Source organism: Mustela putorius, unplaced genomic scaffold (genome assembly GCF_011764305.1).
Source record: "Mustela putorius furo isolate JIRA1106 unplaced genomic scaffold, ASM1176430v1.1 tig00000788_pilon_pilon_pilon, whole genome shotgun sequence".
In the NCBI taxonomy this organism is placed as follows: domain Eukaryota; kingdom Metazoa; phylum Chordata; class Mammalia; order Carnivora; family Mustelidae; genus Mustela; species Mustela putorius.
The window spans coordinates 421,526-429,742 of NW_025421481.1; the positions used below are offsets into that span (position 1 = coordinate 421,526).

At 42.9% G+C, this 8,217-nt stretch overlaps 1 protein-coding gene across 3 annotated transcripts in view; it reads right to left on the reverse strand.

Moving 5' to 3' along the window:
• The window catches only part of TCP11L2 (t-complex 11 like 2), a 41,307-nt gene extending 40,366 nt beyond the window's left edge, over positions 1-941 (reverse strand). The window contains exon 1 of one of the 3 annotated variants that reach the window (XM_004743061.3): positions 793-941. The gene's annotated coding sequence lies outside the window, so the exon portion shown is untranslated. Of the gene's footprint in view, positions 1-51; positions 256-792 lie in introns of those variants that run through there. The other 2 variants (XM_004743059.3, XM_004743058.3) reach the window with 2 other exon arrangements.
• Between the last annotated feature and the right edge of the window lie 7,276 nt (positions 942-8,217).

The following is an 8,217-nucleotide window of genomic DNA, read 5'->3' on the forward strand; positions in this document are numbered from 1 at the left end:
CCGGGCCCGTCACCTCAGGCTGGCGACCCCCTCCCCCGGATGGATACGCACCGGGTCCGGCGCAGAGACAGGCGGAGAAAGGCGACTTAGGGAACCTGGGTCAGGGGTCTCTGGGTGTCCCCTCACCGAGCACCGCAAAAGCACCTCGAAAACTCACCAGCCCAACAACCCCCAACCTCCGGGTCCCCCCCCCCCCGCCCCACGCGGTATTTAAAGGGCCGGGAGGGATTCTGAGGAGACAGCCACGGCGGAGCAGTGGAACCGGCGAGCAGGGGAGGACGGGCTGAGGGAGGGGGGAAATACAGGTCACTTCAGGATCCGATCGCAGAGCTCGGACATATTTGGCCTAGTCGAGATCAGCTTTACTCATTTTCAGATGAAAGAGGCAAGAAGAGCTTGAATTGACGGTGTTCTGCGTGCGAGAGGAAACCGTCCCCCCCGCGGTCTTCGAGTGGTGCGGTCCCGGGACTGCTAGGGGCGGGGAGAAAAGTGTTTACGGAACTGGGGCAGCCGAGCCGCTGGGAGCGCCCGGCGTTGGAGGCGGAGCTGTCAGCACTGGGGGGCGGAGCCGAGTAGGGGGGAGGGGTCTAGGCCGGGGGGGGTGGGGGTGTTGGGGGCGGGGCGAGGCTGCGCGCGGAACCACTGGTGGCTGTTCTTGTGGAGCGCGGGGCTGGCTTGGGCTTCCGGAGGGCGGCCCAGCGTGGATAATGGTACTAGCTCCCCGGTTGCGAGTGGAACTTCTACTACTCGAGCATCCCTCATGTAAGCGGGCGATCCAAACTGGGTACTCACCATCACGGTGTCCGCACAGACACTCACAGCCCAACCGACAACAGGGCAGGTGCGTTCCCACGCGCGTCAGCAACCAACCTTGTCACCTACGTTTCTGTCTGCACCTCCACATAAACACCGGCCCAGATTTGCATATGGCTGGACTGAAAGATTAGTTCCTGGGAGTCACACCCTCCCAGGCTCTCTAAAGACTTTTAAACTGTAAACTTCGTGTGCACTCAAAAGATAAAACATCTCACTTCCTCTAGGGTTCTTCCGGGCAGCGCCTCTCTACCCGAGAAGTTTCGACATTGGTTAATGTAAATAAGCAGCCCCAGGGTGGCTGCTCGTCTGCTCTTGCGGGTGTGCTTTCAGGATGAACAGAAACACCATTCCCCCAACAGCTCACATAAAAACCGCTGTATCTTCTGTAAACTGGCATTATTTGGAAGAAAGTTTCATGCAGGAATGTCAGTGAATTTTGTATAGGCTGAAGTATTGCTACTTCGTGCTGAAACCATGTCTGAATTGTGGAGGCAAAACTGGTTCTAGAAAAAACCAGATAGGCAACATTTTAAAGGATAGAAAGCCACTTATCCTAGCTGGGATAATTCAGTGTTACAACACGGACTGGTCTGGGGTTCAATCCTGTCTCTGACATTAATTACCCATCAGATCTTGGTCAATGGATAACCAGTGATGACTATCTCATTGGATTTTGGTGAGGATGGAATGGGATAAATCATCCGAAGTGCTTACAACTGTATACAGTAAACACTAGTCAGTGTTAGTTACTGATTTATCAGGTAAATCACTCTGAACAAACCTGGCTGCTGATCTTTCTAAATTTGTATTTGTGTCTCCCTATGCTACACTCTCCTCCCTTCTAAAATATACAACTTGATACAAACCAAGAAATTAGGGAATAAATGCTGTTGCCACCCATTCGTTCTTTCCTATGAGCATGCCCTTGTTTCTATTTTTTGTTGGAATCAGCAGTCAGGGTAACAGAAGCCTCCAATTTCAATTCTTGCCAAATAACAACCACCACTGAACAACTGCCATCACCACCCTAAAAACTCCACAATAGAAGGATTAACCAAAAATATCCCCCCAAGTTTTGGACACTGTGACAATGACACATTGCAGCTTTGCTTCTTTTTGTTGGCTTTATAGGCACTTGTTAAGGATTGTTTTTGTGTGATTACATAAGTTGAAACAGGTGAGCATGAGTCAGGAAAGTTGTCCAGTCTACCTGGGTGACCAGTGGCCTGACCTTAGTCATGGCACTTATTTCAAAGCTCAAATATGTAACTCTCAAAACCACAAGGAAGCTTTTTTTTTTTTTGGTCAAAGCAAATGAGTCAAGTTTCAGCATGTGCTGGGGTGAGAACCTTAAGGTGGAGGAAGTGAGGTAACATCAGAGACCCACACAGGGGAGAGAAAATATCCTGGAAACACAACCTGTTGTTACTTTGATATTAAATAACTTGCTATCTGGAAACCTTCTGGTCAATTACCTGACCAGCTGCCCTCAGTCTGGCTTGTATATAAAAACCCACTTTGAAAAAAAAATAGTACTATAAAATATTAGGCAGTTCCCTTAAAAAAAAAAAAAAAAGCCTTGTGTCACATTCTTGCTCAGAGAGCTCAGGCAGTCATAGAATAAAATCCTCCTTGCTTAGAATAAGTTCAGGACCTTCTGGGAAAAATCTCTAAAAGGCAATCTCTCTAGTAAGCTTTTTATTTTCACATCTAATTTTTCTAAATTTCCTTTTTGAATCACTTAGGAAATTCACAGTAATGCAGCTTGTTTATTATAAATTACACAACAGTTTTAGTTCTATTGCCTTTGTCACGTATATGACGAAGGCTGATCAAAATTATTGCAAGGTAAAGAAATAGAAATGCTTATTTTCTTTTTACAGACCATAAATCTGAGTTTTAAATTGTAATGAGTCTTTGAAAAAAATCAGAAGATCCCCTAATGTAATTGGAGTATGGATTTGCAACCTCTCAACCATTTGACTTATCTAGTGGGGCTGCATCTTGTGCTGATTTAACACAATATAAATTCAACTACATGTCCTCAGATGGGACAGGGTTCAGGGAGCACAACAGAATAATTTAAACACTGGCAATGATTTTGCCCTCTGTTCCCTCTGTGGGCGTTGTGAGGCTTCTCTTCCTGAGTTGATCTCAGATTCCAAGCTTCTCATTACATTCCAAGCTTCTTGGTATGTATGAAGGGCTGGCTTCATGGGTATGCAGACTGAGCAGGTGCACAAGGCCCCATGCTTGGAAAGCCCTACATTCAGTTTAATGCTCTGCTGCTGCTATCCTGAAATTCTTCATAATTTTTCAGTGAGGAGCCAACATTTTCATTTTGCACTGCACCTTGCAAATTATGTAGCTGGTCCTGATCTCAACACACAGAACATCAGTCTAGAGTTTAAAGATACTTATTTTCCCTTCACCTGTTCAAATCAATTATTTTATCTAGCACTCAGTTGAAGAAACATACCTATTTCAATGTCACAGTCAAAAACAAACAAACAAAAAACCAAAACTGAGTATATCTCAGGTCTTATGGACCACCAAAGGACCTTCTTAAGATAATTTTTAAAAGATTTTATTTATTTATTTGACAGAGAGAGAAAGAGAGAGATCACAAGTAGGCAGAGAGGCAGGCAGAGAGAGGGGGAAACAGGCTCCCCTCTGAGCAGAGAGCCCGATGCGGGTGGGCTTGATCCCAGGACCCAAAGGCAGAGGCTTAACCCACGAGCCACCCAGATGCCCCATTTTTAAGATAATTTTGACTGCATGTGATTTTGACCTTACTTTCTCCCTTTGGAAGTTAATCCCTCACATAAGATATGATTCCACTATAGTGGAAAAATTGATTGCACGGAATAGCATCTCTTTTTCTCTCCCCTGACCATCTTAAGGTGCTAGGAAGGGCTAAAAAGTATTAAGGGTTGGGGGGAAAGGCAATAGAAAGTAGAAAAAATATTGGCTAATATAAACTAGGCAACTGGTAACTAAATGTTCAATATTTAACCATAAGTTCTCATCAACTTTTGTCATCCCTTTCCTTTTGGTCTTGCAGATAAAGGAGATTTAGATCATTGACCAGTTTTGACCGTTTATCAAAATGTTGATGCTTGATCAAATTTCCAGAGCACAAGAAACAGTTTCCTCCCCTGACTTCTCTGAACTGAATTAGCATAAAATTGGAGGTTACTTCTCATTTCAGTTGCCTGTACCCTCACATCTGGATACGACCCAGGCCCACTCTCCTCACACACTAAGAGGAAAAATGTTTTTAGAACCCACCCATTCCCCTTCAACCTCCATGGGCCCCCTCAACTTACCTGGAAACCACTGTTGTCCCTTGGAAAGCAAAGAGAGTGATGACCAGGAGGGAAGACGAGGCTGGGCAGGAAGTGGGAGGGGCCAAGGAGAGGTGAAGCTCTAAGGAGCACCTGTGAGAAACCAAAGAGGTGTTGGCTCAGAGCCCTGATCAAAACAGCCACTGTCTTTACCTGCCCTCTGGTCCAGGGGATGGTCATGTTCTAAATGCCTGCCGAGTCCATCCAACCATGAATGAACATTTATGCCCTCACTTTAAAAATCCATTAGAATACCCAGTGGGGTATAAAAAGAACTTCTAAAATGAGAGGCAAAACCCAAGACATAAAGGAAAGGTTTAAGAAATGTGACTCCTCAGATAGACTGTTTAACCCAAAAACACGAGTTATAGAACAATTATAGATCATTGGGTGATACCATTTCTGCTTAAGGGAGGGCTTGCATGAGAGAGAGCATATGTGTATTTTGTATTTGTAACATACAAAGAAATGGACTAAAAAGTGACCCTCCAAACAGTTTTGGAGGTAGATTGGGAGATGTTCCTGATTGATTCTGTATACCTACCAGTGGCTTATTTCTTTTCCATTGAGAAAGTATTCATTCATATATTACTCTGTAATTCACACTGCCATACAATGGTACATTGCCATTGTACATGCCATACATTGTATGTCCTCTTAAATATACCTTAGTGTGGTGGGCTATTAACCCTACACATTAAATAGCTTTCCCATCTTCTTTTTATTCATATTTTTAAACTCATGGTAACAAATGAAACTTTTCCTACAAACTATACAAAAGAATAGATTTGCAAAAGATCCCTCACTACAGTATTTCAAAATTATTTCCGCAGTACAATTAAAAATCACCACTTTTTAGGTTGTTCCCTTCAAGTCCAGTTCTTAGACAATCCAAGTGCATGGAGTTTATATTCAATTCAAATACATGCTGTGGCGCCTGGGTGGCTCAGTGGGGTAAAGCCTCTGCCTTCCACTCAGGTCATGATCCCAGGGTTCTGGGATTGAGCCCTGCATTGGGTTCTCTGCTTGGTGGGGAGCCTGCTTCCTCCTCTCTATCTCTCTTCTTCCTTCTCTGCCTGCTTGTGATCTCTGTCTGTCAAATAAATAAATGAAATCTTTAAAATAAAATAAAATAAAATAAAATAAAATAAAATAAAATACACATTGTGCCCCAGTATGTGACCTCTAAGGGTTTTCTTCTTTTGATGATAAACTGGACAGGCATTCTTTCCCAAAGCGATATGAGTCTTAGATAATTATACTACATTTTGAGGATGAAAAATTGAGAGCCCTGAACATTCAGATGTCTGCACAGTGGCTTTTACCTGAGCTCCTATGTGTTCTAGTGGAAGGAATTGTGTCAGGGCACTGAGGGTTTATGACTGACCAAAGTGATGTTCAGTGACTCACTGAATTAGCAGGTCAAGAATAGAAACCAGAACTCATTTCATGACTACTCTATAAACACACGTGCGCATGCGCACACACATACACACACACAAACACACACAGGCACACACGCACGTGGTGTCACATGCAACGTATTATCCTTTGGTGGCATACTTATCTAATTTCCATAACAACCTGTCAACAAGCATACCAACATCATATCAACTAAGTGCTAAAGTATTTATAAGCACATCACATTCCATTACTCCAAAGGGTGCCCATGTCTTCCAGAAAGCAAGGGGAATGGATTGCTGTCAGCTCTACTAAAATATGAAGCTGTTTATGTTTCTCTCGTATAGATACATGAAGCAGTCAGAGAAACAAACAAAAAAAGCAACTTGTGCTGCAAGAAAATCTGGAGTAAAGAATAATTATGAGGCATGTCTGGCCAATTTCCTGAGAGGCATTCATGGCCATGACATTGTTTATGTTACAGGTTCACCTGCCTGTATCTAATCAGCAAATCCTAAAAAGCTGAGTACAACATTATTGTGTACATTTTAATATTAATGCTCCACTGAATTCTTTATTAAAAGGAAGCTACTGTGGTTATATTTGTAAGTTAAAAATTCTAAAAAAATTTACAACTTTATATATATCAAAACTTTCAAAGAGCAGACCAATTAAGGTACAAACTAACCATATATAAAAAGCAAATGTAGTGTGTTGGAAAGAAGGTGTGCTATGGATTCAGGCAGACAAGAGGGCTTGTAACCATGTACTATCTCTCATTATACATCTGCCTTTATTGTTGTCACAGGTATAAAATGGGGATCATGGTGTTGTGGGGGCCATTTGTTATTTTGGTGGCCCAGCTCCCCAAATGGCTGTCCTTAACAGATCATTCCCATGGCATACCACTCCTGTGCTATGGGTAACTTCGTTCAGTTCTTTCCTAAGCCTGGTTTCTCAGCCTTCATCTAAATTCCATGAACTACCCAAGAGCAGTTGGTATGTCTACTCAAAAGAGGTGTTTATTATTTGCCACTAGGCATCCTGACTAGAAAAAATACCCCACAGGAGAATTAAAAGATAATATGTATAAGGAGTTGAGTAGAGTGCCAGGTACCTGGTATAGATCAGTTAACTGTGGCTACTCTTATTATACTCTTTGTTATTTACTGATGTAATAATTACCGTTTCAATTGGTCCTGAGCAAGTTTGAGGTCTGTGACATGTGATAACTTAATATTAAGTCAAGGAACAAATTTGAATCCACAAAGTTGCTGGCACAGGAGCCATTTACTCAGCTAATGAGTGAATCTAATAGATTAGCCAATATTTACATATCAATGTTAATATTGCTGTTCTCTACTCATTATACCAGTAAGAAAATGAGAGTTCGGTGCCTGGGTAACTCAGTGGGTTAAGCCTCTGCCTTCGGCTTGGGTCATGATCTCAGGGTCCTGGGATCAAGCCCTGCATCAGGCTCTCTCTCGGCGGGTAGCCTGCTTCCCCCCTTCTCTCTCTACCTGCCTCTCTGCCTACTTGCGGGCTCTCTGTCAAATAAATAAATAAAATCTTAACAAAAAAAGAAAGAAAGAAAAGAAAGGAAAAGAAAAATGAGAGTCTGTTCCAGTTAGTTCAGTTGAGGGAATTCAATAGGCAGAAACTATTATACACAGGAAGAGCTCAAAGTCCTCTTCTAGGATGGTGAAATAACCCAGATTATAGAATCAGTGGGAAGAGACTTCCATCCCTAGAGCTAAAGGAACAAAGGGACAAGAGCAGAGCAGAGTCAGGACTATCCTGTGAGAGGAGAGACCACAGAAGGAGGGACTGAGGAGAAGAAGATAGAACCCTAGGGGAGATAAGCCACCACTGAGGAGTTTTTTTTCAAGGTGTGGTGGTTGTGGTCTCAGGGGAGGAAATGGAGGGCGTGGAGTGGGGGCTTCTCCCCTCTTCCTATCATCCTGTCTCCCTCTAGGGCCACCCATTAGCCAAACCCAGCCTGAAGCCAGTTAGCAAGGGAAGCTGGGAAATGTAGTATCCAGGGTTCAGTCCTCCCTGAAGACACACAATAGAACAGGGGAAGAGAAGAGAAAGGATCTCTGAGCAAGTGGAGAAAGAACCAGGTGACAAGTATGGTAAATTTCATTAAGGTTAAGAAAGGCTTATCTGTATGTTTAAAAGTTATGTCTGATGGCATTTGATTGGGAGAACTACATTCTAAATTGATATTTGCTAACTGGTGCATTCAAGAAATACCCCAGGATTCTATTTCATAAAGCTACATTTTAGCAGGGGAGTCACTCTTACAATGCCTAGTGCAGAGTCTCGCATGCTTATTTTATAAACAGGTCTGTAAATGAATAAAGACTCTATTAGCTAAACACTTCACCCTCACCATTGTTCTGAACATTGTTACCAATGAAAATAAAAGGTGAAAATAAGGACCATAACTGGTATTTTAATGATAAGAGAAGGGTGAGAGGGCTAATAAAAGATGCAGTAGAATTGGAATCTGATTCTCTACTTTTATGTGTGCCATTTAATTTTTCAGAATTTGTTTGAGAGAGAGAGAGAGAGAGAGCTAGCGAGCTTGCACACAATTGGGGAGGGGCAGAAGGAGAGGGGGAGAGAGCCCTAAGCAGACTCAGTGATG